Source organism: Pelodiscus sinensis, chromosome 1 (assembly GCF_049634645.1).
Source record: "Pelodiscus sinensis isolate JC-2024 chromosome 1, ASM4963464v1, whole genome shotgun sequence".
Lineage (NCBI taxonomy): Eukaryota > Metazoa > Chordata > Testudines > Trionychidae > Pelodiscus > Pelodiscus sinensis.
In genome coordinates this window covers 320,712,894-320,727,351 of record NC_134711.1, presented here as the reverse complement: position 1 = coordinate 320,727,351, position 14,458 = coordinate 320,712,894, and the positions used below count along the sequence as shown (strand labels likewise).

The following is a 14,458-nucleotide window of genomic DNA, read 5'->3' as shown; positions in this document are numbered from 1 at the left end:
ACATACCCTGACTGATTAGACTGGTTAGAAATTATGGGCCTCCTTCTGAGCTTATTTACTCTGGTGTAAATTGATGTTAACTCAGCTGAGATTGACAACATGACAGCAGTGTAAAATTGCAAAGAGGTTGAAGAGTGGGGGTTCTACATCAGTCCATCAGGCATAAGCCGAGTCACTCCAAGGAAGGAAAGTAGGCCACAAGTGTTTAATCAAACAGGAGTCTGAGAGTGTGGAATGAAAACGAGGACTTTGGATTTCTGCTCTGAAAAAGCACGAGAATGGGACGCACCTTAAAACAGACACATGTGGGCCAGTAAGTAGAAGACGCAGGTGTGATGGAGCTGCTAAGCAGAGTACTACAGTTCCCATCAGCACACTCCCTAGCACATTACTCATACCCCTGTCAAGGTACAGGGAAGGGTCCTGACCCAGCCACAAACTCTGCTGGGAAGCAGCAACCACATGGCAAGCCAGGATCTGCAAAAAAGCCCCCTGGGGCCACATGCAGAGTTGTGACAGCCAAACATTGCAGCTGGGGGAACGGTGGGGATGGGGGGTGTTGTGGGGAGCAGCAGTTACTGGGGAAGGAACCAGAGTGGCAAGGCCTATGATGAGGTTAACGTAGGCCAGGTGGGCCAATTAGCCTATTGGGCTGCAAGATGGTGCTTTAAACTCACGCAAGGGGCCAGCTGGTGGGGGGGGCGAGAGACGCTGGAGGGAGACTGATACTTGAGCTAACCCAGCAGTGGGGAGGCACCATCTGGAGTGACCACAACTCAGCAGCTGCTCCAATCATGCTGCTGCTCCAGGTAGCGCCAGGATTGGCCTGCAGAGCGGCCGCTCTCACGCGAGCGGGGCGAGCTCCCATGCAGTAACTGGAGGGTGCTAACTCGCGCTGTTGCCTGATGAGCAACCAGACTCAGACCAGGGTCCTGAAGAGCCCCGACCAGGGTGCCTGAACAGCAGGGACCATGAGCCATGGCCCCATCACTTTTCTGTCCCTGAGAATGAACAATGGGGATGGGGTGGAGAGTGAGCGGGGAGAGGAGGGGAGTCTGACGGGAAGAGGCAGCCTGAGGACAAGGGCTGAGGGTGGGGGCTTGGGAAGAAGGGGCAGTGCCAGAGCTGAGGCTTGGAGAGAAAGGGTGACACAGGAGGGCAGGGCCACAGTTTGGGTGCTGGTGTTCCCCGTACCTCGCCACACTAAGGGCACTTCCACCGCTCCTGGCCCTGACACTCACACTGACCAAACCAGAACCAGGACGTCTCTCTTTGAATGGTGATTGTCTGAGCTTCCATATCTAGAGTATTTGTAACCATCCTCTTTCCTGCCAGCCCCAGTAAAATGCCTTTCTCTTGGCCATGTGTCGGAGCAGGGCCAGAGCCTTCAAGCCTTGCCGTCGAAGCCCCAAGGTTTGATGGTAACCTGGATGCTACTGGCATGCTAGGGGCTTGGTGTGCTCCAGCCCTGAGGAGCAGCCATAACAAGGCCTTGAAGCTGGGTCTCACATCCCAAGTGAGTGCCCTAACCACTGGGCTACTCTGCTTTCAGCTGTCACCCTCCCTTCTAGGCAGGACATTCTGGGGTGGAGCTCTTTTGCGCTTGAATTTACAGCCTGGACCCCAGGAGCCTTCCCCACAAATGCGTTTCTGCAAAATGTTTCATTTTCAACAGAAACATATACAGCAATTCCTTTGCCCATGTCCAGTTAATGTGTTTCTCCACGTGCCTGGTGAAAAGAGGCTATGTAACGCAGATGCCCGCGGGCAGAATCGAACCTCAACCCCATGAGCGAAAAGCCAGCTGGCTGGTAGCTAAGGCTGTAGAGCAGACTCATTTCTCTAAGTGGTCTTGAAGCCACTAGATGGGACAGCGCACCACATCCAGGTGGTGCAGCAGTTACAGCTACAAGTTTCTACTACAGCAGCTGGTGACCATTCTGCTAACAGCCAAGAGGGCAGTCCTTACATAAGAACATAAAAACATAAGAATGACCATATTGGGTCAGACCAAAGGTCCATCTAGCCCAGTATCCTGTCTGCCAATAGTGGCTAATACCAGATGCCCCAGAGGGAGGGATCACAACAGGTAATCCTCATGTGATCCCTCCCGTCACCCACCTCCAGAGAAACAGAGGCTAGGGATACCATTCCTACCCATCCTGGCTAATAGCCATTGATGGACCTAACCTCCATCAATGGCTATCTAGCTCTTTTTTGAACCCTATTAAAATTCTAGCCTTCTCTGGCAAGGAGTTCCACAGGTTGACTGTATGCTGGGTAAAGAAAAACTTCCTTTTGTTTGTTTTAAATCTGATGCCTATTAATTTAATTTGGTGATTACTTATTCCTACAATAAAAGAACTAGGGAATAACTTTTCCTTAATCACTTTTTCCACACCAGTCATGATTTTATAGACCTCTATCATATCCTCCCCTTAGTCTCTTCTTTTCTAAGCTGAAAAGTCCAAGTCTTTTTAATCTCTCTTTATATGGGACCTGTTCCAAACCCCTAACATTTTTGTTGCCCTTTTCTGAACCTTTTCCAATGCCAATATGTCCTTTTTGAGATGAGGTGACCACATCTATATGCAGTATTCAAGACGTGGGCGTACCATGGTTTTATACAGAGGCAATAAGATATTTTCTATTTTATTCTCTATCCCTTTTTTAATGACTTCTATCATTTTATTTGCTTTTTTGACTGCCGCTGCACACTGAGTGGATGTTTTCAGGGACTGTGAGGAACTCCAAAAAGATCTCACCAAACTCAGTGATTGGGCAACAAAATGGCAAGTGAAATTTAATGTGGATAAGTGTAAAGTAATATATGTTGGGAAAAATAACCCCAACTATACATACAGTATGATGGGGGCTAATTTGGCTATGACAAATCAGAAAAGAGATCTTGGAGTTATCATGGACAGTTCTCTGAAAACTTCCACACAGTGTGCAGCGGCGGTCAAAAAGGCAAATAGGATGTTAGGAATTATTAAGAACGGGATAGAAAATAAGACCCAGAATATCTTACTGTCCCTGAATAAAACTATGGTCACCCACATCTTGAATACTGTGTACAGATGTGGTCTCCTCACCTCAAAAAAGATATTTTGGCATTGGAAAGGGTTCAGAACAGAGCAACTAAAACGATTAGGGGTTTGGAATGGGTCCCATATGAAGAGAGGTTAAAGCGACTGGAACTTTTCAGTTTAGAAAAGAGGAAACTGAGGAGGGATATGATAGAGATATATAAAACCATGAGTGGTGTGGAGAGAGCAAATAAAGAAAAGCAATTTATTAGGTCCCAAAATAGAAGAACTAGAGGACACCAAATGAAGTTAATGGGTAGCAGGTTTAAAACTAATAAAAGGAAGCTCTTCTTCACACAGCACATAGTCAGCCTGTGGAACTCCTTGCCAGAGGAGGCTGTGAAGGCTAGGACTATAACAGAGTTTAAAGAGAAGCCAGATAATTTCATGGAGGTTAGGTCCATAAAAGGCTATTAGCCAGGGGATAAAATGGTGTCCCTGGCCTCTGTTTGTCAGAGGCTGGAGAAGGATGGCAGGAGACAAATCGCTTGATCATTGTCTTCGGTCCACCGGCCACTGTCAGCAGACAGGATACTGGGCTAGATGGACCTTTGGTCTGACCCAGTACAGCCATTCTTATGTTCTTATGTTCTAACTATCCACAATGATTCCAAGATCTTTCTCTTGAGTAGTTGTAGCCAAATTAGCCCCCAGCATATTGTATATATAGTTGGGATTATTTTTTCCAATGTGCATTACTTTACATTTATCAACATTAAATTTAATTTGCCATTTTGTTGCTCAATCACTTACTTTGGTGAGATCTTTTTAAAGCTCTTCACAGTCTGCTTTGGTCTTAACTTTCTGGAGCTGTTTAGTATCATTTGCAAATTTTGCTACTTCACTCTTTACCCCTTTCTCTAGATAATTTATAAATAAGTTGAATAGGATGGGTCCCAGGACAGACCCTTGGGGGACCGCACTAGTTACCTCTCTCCAGTCAGAAAATGCACCATTTATTCCTACCCTTTGTTTTCTGTCTTTTAATCAGTTATCAATCCATGAAAGGACCTTCCCTCTTATCCCATGACAACTTACTTTACTTAGGAGCCTTTGCTGAGGGACCTTGTCAAAGGCTTTGTGGAAATCAAAGTATATTATATCCACTGGATCCCCCTTGTCCACATGTTTGTTGACCCCCTCAAAAAACTCTAGCAGATTAGTAAGGAATAATTTCCCTTTACAGAAACCATGTTGACTCTCCCTCAACAAATTATATTCATCCACGTGTTTAACTATTTTATTCTTTACTATTGTTTCAACTAATTTGCCCGGTACTGATGTTAGACTTACCGGTCTGTAATTGCCAGGATCACCTCTAGAGCTCTTTTTAAATATTGGCGTCAAGTTAGTTATATTGCAATCACTAGCTATGGAAGCCGATTTAAAGGATAGGTTACAAGCCACAGTTAATAGTTCCGCAATTTCCCATTTGAGTTCTTTCAGAACTCCTGGGTGAATGCCATCTGGTCCCTGTGACTTGTTACTGTTAAGTTTATCAATTTGTTTCAAAATATCCTCTAATGAAACCTCACTCTGGAACAGTTCCTCAGATTTGTCACCTAAAAGAATGGCTCAAGTTTGGGAATCTTCCCAATATCCTCAGCCGTGAAGACCGAAGCAAAGAATTCATTTAGCTTCTCCTCTATGACTTTATTATCTTTGAGGGCTGCTTTAGCATCTCGATTGTCCAAGGGCCCCACTGGTTGGTTAGCCACCTTCCTGCTTCTGATGTACTTAAGAACATTTTACTATCACTTTTTGAGTTTTTGGCTAGCTGTTCTTCAAACTCCTTTTTGGCTTTTCTTATTATATTTTTACATTTACTTTGACAAAGTTTATGGTCCTTTCTATTTTCCTCACTAGGATTTGACTTCCACTTTTAAAAAGATATCTTTTTATCTGTCACTGCTTCTTTTACCTGGTTGTTAAGCCACGGTGGCACTTTTTTGGTTCTCTTACTATGATTTTTTTTAATTTGGAGTATACATTTAAGTTGGGCCTACTATTATGGTGTCTTTGAAAAGTTTCCATTCAGCTTGCAGAGATTTTACTTTTGTCACTGTACCTTTTAATTTCTGTTTAACTATCTTCCTCATTTTTGTGTAGTTCCCCTTTCTGAAATTAAATACCACAGTGTTGGCCTGCTGGGGTGTTTTTCCCACTACGGAGATGTTAAATTTTATTATATGATGATCACTATTTCCAAGCGGTCCAGTTATATTTATCTTTTGAATCCGATCCTGCACTCCTCTTAGGACTAAATCAAGGATAGACTCTCCCCTTGTGGGTTCCAGAACCAGCTGCTCCAAGAAGCAGTCATTTAAGGTATCAAGAAATTTTATCTCTGCATCCCATCCTGAGGTGACGTGTACCCAGTCAATATGAGGATAGTTGAAATCCCCCACTATTATCGAGTTTTTTAATGTGATAATCTCTCTAATCTTCCTAAACATTGCATAGTCACTATCACTGTCCTGATCAGGGGGTCGATAATATATTCATACAGCTATATTGTTATTATTGGAGCATGGAATTATTATCCATAGAGATTCTATGGAACATTTTGGCTCATTTAAGATTTTTACTGCATTTGATTCTACATTTTATTTCACATATAGTGCCACTCCTCCACCAGCATGACCTGTTTTGTGCTTCTGATATATTTTGTACCCTGGTATGATTATGTCCCATTGATGGTCCTCATTCCGCCAAGTTTCCATGATGCCTAGGCACTCATTTTACTATTTAGACTCTAGCATTTGTCTTTAAGCACTTTAATAATTTGTCACTATCAGCCATTTCTTGATGTGTTAGACTTTTTCATTTGATTGTGTCATCTGATCCGACCCATACTTCCATCCTCTCCTCCTGACTAGAACATGGAGCATCTCTATTAATAGAACCTCCCCTAATAGATGTCTCTATCCGATCCACATGCTCCTCCGCACCTGTCGGCTTTCCCCCAGCCCTGTTTAAAAACTGCTCTCCAACCCTTTTAATGTTACATGCCAGTAGTCTGGTTCCATTTTGGTTTAGATGGAGCCCATCCTTCCTGTATAGGATCCTCTTATCCCAAGTTTCTGAATCTAAACCCCGCCTCTCTATAGAGACTCTGAAGCTCTACTTACCTACCCAGCCCTGCGTGTGGAACTGGAAACATTTCAGAGAACGCTACCATAGATGTTCTGGATTTCAATCTCTTTCCTGGCAGCCTAAATTTGGCCTCCAGAACCTCTCTTCTACCCTACCCTATGTCATTGGTACCTACACGTACTACTACCACGGGCTCCTCCCCAGCACTACACATAAGACTATCTAGATGTCTCGAGAGTTCCGCAACCTTCGCACCAGGCAGGCAAGTCACCATATGACTTGCACAAGTCACCATATGGTTCTCCCAGCTATCACAAACCCAGCCATCTATGTTTCTAATGATTGAATCCCCCTTTACCAACACCTGCCTTTTCCTAACAGCTGCAGTTCCCTCCCCCAGAGCTGTCTCCTCAATGTGAGAGGATACCATAACATCCTCTGGAAGGAGGGTCCCAACTATGGGATCATTTCCCTCTGCTCCAGTTGAATATTCACCTTCCCTGAGCCTTTCATCCTTAACAGCACAGGGGCCGTCTGATCAGAGGTGGGACAGTTCTACAGTGTCCCGGAAAGCCTCATCTATGTACCTCTCGACCACCCTTAGCCCCTCCAATTCAGCCACCCTGGCCTCCAAAGCCCATACACGGTCTCTGAGGGCCTGGAACTCCTTGTACCGAATGCACACATATGCCAGCTGCCCACAGGGCAGGTAATCATACATGCTACATTGAGTGCAATAAACAGGATAGCCCCCACTCTGCTGCTGGGCTTCTGCCTGCATTCTCTCCTACAGAGGGTAATGATAGGGTTTTTATTTAAATCAGGAAGTTTTGTTTTTAGTTTAGTTTAAAAATTTTCAAGGAATGGCAAGTGACCCTCACCCCCTTCAAACTCCCTCTCAAATCTCCCTGTTAGCTGCCCCAGGTTGCAAAGCTCTCTGGTCACTTACTCATGGGCTTTATAAAGCCCTCACCTTTCTGATAGCCCCGCCCCCTGGCTAAGGCTCAACCAATGAACAGAGGGTTCTAGATTTCAAATCTTTAAGCAGCTTTGGTCTTTACATAGGCTTTGGTCACCTCAGTGCCTGTCTGCTGTGCTGATCAGGGCTCAGGTCCCTAGGGCCTCTTCACTGGTATCCAGAGTATGGATGTGAAAGACTAGTCGACACACTAGTCACTTCCCCTCCCTTGCTGCCTCTATCAGAAAGAGGGGGGGGGGGGGGCGGGGGAGCGCTTCAAAGCTGCAGCGCTGTGTGGAGCCTGAGGCCAGACCCTGGGATCCATGCAGTGCTGCTGCTTTGAAATGCCAGGGGGAGCCAGCTGGGTTTCCCCCACTGGGACTCCCCCACTGATCTGGGGCTCCATGTGGCACTGCTTTGAAACACAGCATGCAGCCCTGGGCCAGCAGGGGGCTGCTTGAGTCTCCCCCGCTGGCCCCATGCTCCCCACAGCGCGGTTGCTTTTGAAGTGGAGCAATAGTCCTGGGGCTGTTGCTCCACTTCAAAGGTGGAGGGGCCCTTATCGACTCATCAAGTAGCTCATTAATTGAAATGTAGCATCCCTCGTCCAGAGGCTGCTCAGGGAGGGAAGAGAGGTGCTGGGCGCTGCAGGAAGATGGGCTAGGCAGTGCCTGCCCTGCAAAGCTTAGAGTCCGGCCCCTGACACAGGTGGAGGCAGCCAACAACCAGGCCTACTCCCTTCTCCCTGGCCCAACCCTGTCGCTTGCTCCAGCTGGTCACTCGCCTCTGCCCCCGGCGCCCCCTCCTCCCCCCGCCAGCGGTCCGGGGAGGAGCTGGTAGCGGCGAGGCGGAGTCCCAGGCCCCTCCTGCCCCTCCCGGACCTGGCGCAGCGCGGCACCCGGCTCTGCGCGCTGCTGGGCGCTCGCGGGCCAGAGCAAAGCCCGAGCGGCGCCCAGCGCTCCGCTCCCGCCCGCCGCCTCCCGCTGGCTTGGGGCAGCGCAGCCCCGCGCCCAGTCCCCACGTGCGGCCGGAGCGTGTTCGCAGCGGCGCTGCCCGCCTCCCCCGACTGCGGAGCCAGCGTGGGGCCGGCCGGGAGCTTTCTGGCTCCAGCTCGAAAGGGGAGTTTTCCCCAGTGGGTCTCTGCTCCGGGCTTTAGAGCCTGGCTTGGCGCTCCTGGGCGGGGAAGGGCCATTCAGCCGCGGCAGGGCAGCCCCTGCCACGCCGCTCTCACCCCTCTTCACAAATAGCCCCCGGCAGCCGCCAGCGAGCGAGCAGAGCCCAAAGCTGCCCTGTTGTTAGGGTAGGAGAGAGACACCGAGACAATCAGCAACAAGTGACGCCGGGTGATTAGCTGGGTGTGGGCGCGCGAAACACGCACATACACACAAGCCGGGTCCAATGTTCAAGCAACACAATTCCCTCGATGTTCAGCTCTTCTCCCCGAACCAAAGATAAGTCCTGGAGAGGTCAGTTATGGGGAGTGTACAGTGCTGGGGACAGGGACACACACATACACCCCTTAGTTCTGAGTGTGAACACACACACAGATCCCCCGTAGTTCAGAGTGTGAACACACACACACATACACCCCTTAGTTCAGAGTGTGAACACACATACACCCCTTAGTTCAGAGTGTGAACACACACACACATACACCCCTTAGTTCAGAGTGTGAACACACACACACATACACCCCTTAGTTCAGAGTGTGAACACACAGATCCCCCTTAGTTCAGAGTGTGAACACACACACACAGATCCCCCTTAGTTCAGAGTGTGAACACACACACACATACACCCCTTAGTTCAGAGTGTGAACACACACACACAGATCCCCTTAGTTCAGAGTGTGAACACACACACACAGATCCCCCTTAGTTCAGAGTGTGAACACACACACACATACACCCCTTAGTTCAGAGTGTGAACACACACACACATACACCCCTTAGTTCAGAGTTTGTGACCATCGTTCCCAGACAAATCTGAGTAGAGGGGAAAGAAGGGGAGGAAAGAGAAAACACCGATGATCAAGCTTAAATCTCACACTCACAGATTTGTTGTTCCAAGTCTCTAGGAAGACCGTTGTCTTCTGGCTGCCTTCAAGCCGCGCTCTCCCTGGTCACTTTCATGCTCAGTTGTGATGGAAAGTGATTTGCAGTTTCTTTGTCGCTTTCCCCTCCTTCCTGATAGAGGAGAGCCTACACTGTGAGTAGCAGCAGTTTCTATGAGCGCCTGCCTGTCAAGGCAAGCTCGCCCTTTGCTTGCCGAGGGAGCTCTGCTTACTGCTCTGACTGCTCAGCCGCCTGGCGTGGAGAGGCGGAGTGCAATGCAATCAATGCCAGTGATGCCATCTCCAGCCAGCCCACACTAGTTTTGCTATAATAACTATGGGAATCAAACCGGTTTCCAGCTGCCAGAGCAACAAAGAGTTTTGTTCTAGTTTGGATCGATGACTCTGACCTACGGGGAGCAAGATGGGCAGATGTAAAAAGCAACCCAACAACTCACAGCCATCCGAAGTGGCCAGTGGACTTTTTTCAGGGAGTGCTTTGCTTTCCCTGACCACAATGGAGTCAGAATCAAATGCAAATGGGCTCCAGATGCCCATAATGAATCCAGATGTAGAACAGCCAGCATCTTAGCTGGTCAGGTGTTTGCTCTCTGTCCAGTTTATATGCAACATGCAGATTCTGCAAACTAAAATTCTGACTGCAGAGTGTGAGTGTTTGAATCTAGAGGTTTGGGTGATACAGATCTTTGAATTCCAGAATCCAGCTCTGATTTTGAACATGTTCCTGCATACAGCCAAATGATTTTTTTTCAATTAATAGGTTTTCTGAATCCTGAAATCTATTTGTGGAATTCGGGTCAAATTCAGCAGAAGAAATGGACTGGAAAAAATTATTCAAAAGTCTCAATGTTTTGTATCAGAGCAGTTGTTTTGATGTGTCAATTCTAAACTAAATGATGCCATTTGGCTTGTTTAAAAAACATACCCTTAAAAAGGAGCAAAAAACCCCTCCTGGTACAGCCACTTGAAAAGCACACTTGAAAAGAAATTCATTTCTAATTGACTCAAAATGATTTTTAAATGTTTTTTTGTTCAAATGAAAACTGTCAGGAGAAAAATTGCTTTCAGTTGAACTGAAATTATTATTTTTGGTTCAGTCTCCGCCACAGAAAAATCACTCAGCTCCACTCTCACTTGTGTGTGGTGATTACCATGTTGCCAACTCTCTTTTTATCATATGACTCATGATATTTGGTGGTTTTATTAATGTCCCAGCTTCTGGAGTCATGCTATTTCACAAGAACTGCTGCTTTCATTTAAAGCAATGGAAATTTATTTTATAGCCCTTGGGGATGCAGAAAAATGTTGGAATATGTGACCTGTGTGCACCCTGAAGGCAAATAAAAAGAACACAACAATTATTATTTTTAAAAATACTGTGATTTTTTTAAACCAATGACATGATTTTCAGGGCATGGCTCACAGTTTCTGAATGGCTGTGTCTAGCAATAGTCAGGTCAGGTGTACTCAGAGTTGGGGTGTTGTTCTCCACCTGTTTTGAGAATAGGTGTAAATGCTACTGAACCAGAAGGACACCCTCAGCTGATCAGACCAAAGTGGGCTGCCCAGGCTGACATACACAAGCAGCACCTAAGTATGAAACATATAACTAGTCTCGGAGCTCAGAGATGTAGTCTGAAAGATATGTGCCATAATGTTGCTCTAGTCTAGGGGAAGACATTTACATGACTTACATGGCAAGCAGGTGGTTAAGATGCCTTCATTTAGTTTATAAGTGCAGTGTTCTCACAAGGACAATATATTCAAGCACCAAATTGCGCATTCAGCTTTAAAGGGACTCTGTAAACTTGAAATCCAGGGTGCTGATCAATTAAAACAAAAAAGGTAAAACTAGTTTTGGTTACTACACCTAGCTCGGAATTTCAAAGACAATTGCTGAGGTTTTACAATCCCATTTTCCTACTTTAAAAAAATATTTTCCTCCCTTCTTTGTTGCTCTGTGAAAGACTCCCCCACAAACAAAGGAGAAACAATTAAGGGCTCGACTATGCCTTGTGGATAAGGGATAACGAGCCTTGTGGATAAGGGAGAAGCGGTGGATGTCATATACCTAGACTTTAGTAAGGCATTTGATACGGTCTCGCATGATATTCTTATTGATAAACTAGGCAAATATAACTTAGATAGGGCCACGATAAGGTGGGTGCATAATTGGCTGGATAACCGTAGTCAGAGAGTTGTTGTTAACGGTTCTAAATCCTGCTGGAAAGGGATAACAAGTGGAGTTCCGCAAGGGTCTGTTTTGGGACCCGTACTGTTCAATATCTTCATCAATGATGTAGATATTGGGATAGAGAGTACGCTTATTAAATTTGCAGATGATACCAAACTGGGTGGGGTTGCAACTTCTTTGGAGGATAGGGACATAATTCAAAATAACCTTAGCAAGTTAGAGAAATGGTCAGAGGTAAACAGGATGAGGTTTAATAAAGAGAAATGCAAAGTGCTCCACTTAGGAAGGAACAATCAGTTCCATACATACAAGATGGGAAGCGACTGTCTAGGAAGGAGCATGGCGGAAAGGGATCTAGGGGTCATAGTGGACCACAAGTTGAATATGAGTCAACAGTGTGATGCTGTTGCAAAAAAAGCAAATATGATTCTAGGTTGTATCAACAGGTGTGTTGTAAGCAAAACTCGTAAAGTCATTCTGCCGCTCTACTCTGCACTAGTTAGGCCTCAGCTGGAGTACTGTGTCCAGTTCTGGGCGCCACATTTCAAGAAAGACGTGGAGAAATTGGAAAGGGTACAGAGAAGAGCGACAAGAATGATTAAAGGTCTAGAGAACATGACCTATGAAGCCAGGCTTCATGAACTGGGCTTGTTTAGTTTGGAAAAAAGAAGATTAAGGGGGGACATGATAGCGGTTTTCAAATATCTAAAAGGGTGTCACAAGGAGGAAGGAGAAAATTTGTTCCTCTTGGTTTCTGAGGACAGGACAAGGAGTAATGGGCTTAAAGTGCAGCAGGGGAGGTTTAGATTGGACATTAGGGAAAAATTCCTAACTGTCAGGGTGGTCAAATATTGGAATAAATTGCCAAGGGAGGTGGTGGAATCTCCCTCTCTGGAGATATTTAAGAACAGGTTAGATAGACATCTGTCAGGGATGGTGTAGACGGAGCTTGGTCCTGCCTTGAGGGCGGGGGGCTGGACTCGATGACCTCTCGGGGTCCCTTCCAGTCCTATTATTCTATGATTCTATGATTCTATGCAATTACTTGGAGTGTGGCAGGGGCATAGGTGTAGCTACAAGTGGACCTGATTGAGCTGTGGTCCACCGCCTTAGCATCCAAGCCCACCCAAACTGGAGCCAGAGCTCCCCAAATCCATGCACATGGGGGAAGGTCTGGGTGATGCTAGCAATGAGGGACCAGCAGGAGAGTGATGCAACAGGGCAGTAAGGAGTCCTGGGGGGGAAGCAGGGCCCCCATTCCTCTTGCTCCCACTGTGACGTAGTGTGGGTACCTTGCTGGTTGCTAGGCTTGGGTTATGAGTGACCTCCACTGGCTGCTGTCTGCAGCACGGCCCAGCAGGGCAGGGGGTGAATCATTATGCAAGGGGGCTTCGAACCTGTCTGACCAGTTATCTCCCAGGGAGCGGAACAATGGGAAGAAGGGGAGTGGAGCCTTGGCTGGGGGCAGGGCTGGAAGTGAGTTAGTGAGGCTTCTGGCTGGTATCATGGAGGAAGCAGCCTAGGCAACGGGCTGGGATTTAGGGGCCAGGCTCCCCTATCTCAAGGGGGGCTGAGGCATCCTAGGCCTGCCCTGTAACCAGATTACATCTGTGCTGTGCTGTATCCTGGAGAAGCAATAAACTCCCTCTATTCTACTGGCTGGTGGAGTCTGTCCGTGCCATTACGGGGGTGCAGGAGACGGGAAAACCCCAACGCGCCGTCACACCCTCTCCCCAGGGCAGCCGGTGTTGGCTGTCCAGCTGCTCCCAAGGTGGGTGGAAGGACTCGAGCCTCCAACCCAGTGCTCCCCAGGCAATATCCCCTAAGCAACTCCAGAGCCCACCCCACCTCCCTACCTTCAGTGGTTCCCATCTGCACCTCCCTTCTTGCCTCTCTCCTTAGAGCACCAGATCCGGCCCCTCCCTTCCCCATGGCACTGGATTCCTCCTGCACACCCGATCCTTCCTGTCCCCATTCCCCCACACATCATTGCCCATCCACCTGAAAGCTTCCCCCCCGACACACTTTGTTCTAGCTATGCCACTGCTGTGCAGCATGATGAGATGTAAATGTACAGCACACGCGCATGTCTGGATCCTTCTGCACGGCAGTAAAAGACCCATCACATGGCTGTCAGCTGACTTGGGCTCACAGGGCGCAGGCTGTGGGGCTAAACATTACAGTGTAGATATTCAGACTTGGCTGGAACCCAGGGTCTGAAACCCCATAAATGGGGAGGGTCTTAGAGCCCAAGCCCCACCTTGAGCGCAAATGTTCACCCTGTAGTTTTTGGTCCTGCAAACCAGGTTAGTCAACTGACCCAGGTGGTGAGATTTGGTGCTGTGGCTTTTTTATTGCCATGTAGACGCAGAGGTGAAAGTAAGTGGGTGCACCTGGTGCACTGCTCCAGCAAGAACTGGCTGAGCTGCGGCAAAAACCAGCAGGGAGCTATTGAAAGAGCTGGCAGGGACCCAGGTTGTAATAGGACCGTACCAGTAAGAAATGTTAAGTTACTTTCACCTCTGTGTAGATGTATCCTAAAAGTTCTGCAATGCCTTTTGCGGGGAGTACATCAGAGAGGGCCAGGGGACTTTCAGCAGGCAGAAGCTAGGTCCACATGGCTAGGTTGGGAGCTGCAGGCTAGTATGATGCATTATTCTTCGTGGAAAGCAGGAGTTATTATTTTGAAACAACCAGCCTCTTATTTCCAAAAAATGGGCTTGGCAGTGTGGATGCTCTGCTTGTTATTTTGAAATAACTTCCTAGTGTAGACCAGGGTTTAGAGCCTGACAAAAATAGATGGTATCATAAGCTTTTGCGGGTAAGACCCATTTCATCAGATGAATTGGAGGGGAAATATAGAATCCAAGGTATATTTGAAAGCAAAATAAAGACCTGTCAATTGTAGGACCCGTGTTAATGAAACTAATTAAGTGGACTGGATGTGTCCCATTCATTGCTTTTGATGTGAAAATGCAAATGTCAAAGGCAGGGGAAATTGGCTTTGCAGTGTATTAACTAGTTAATGTCTTTATTCAAGCCCAGAG

General features: G+C 47.1%; 1 protein-coding gene across 1 annotated transcript in view; it reads right to left on the bottom strand.

Annotated features, from left to right (window-relative positions):
• Positions 1 to 9,330, bottom strand: part of P2RY2 (purinergic receptor P2Y2) — a 38,944-nt gene extending 29,614 nt beyond the window's left edge. The window contains exon 1 of the mRNA XM_006130864.4: positions 9,197 to 9,330. The gene's annotated coding sequence lies outside the window, so the exon portion shown is untranslated. The remainder of the gene's footprint in view (positions 1 to 9,196) is intronic.
• Between the last annotated feature and the right edge of the window lie 5,128 nt (positions 9,331 to 14,458).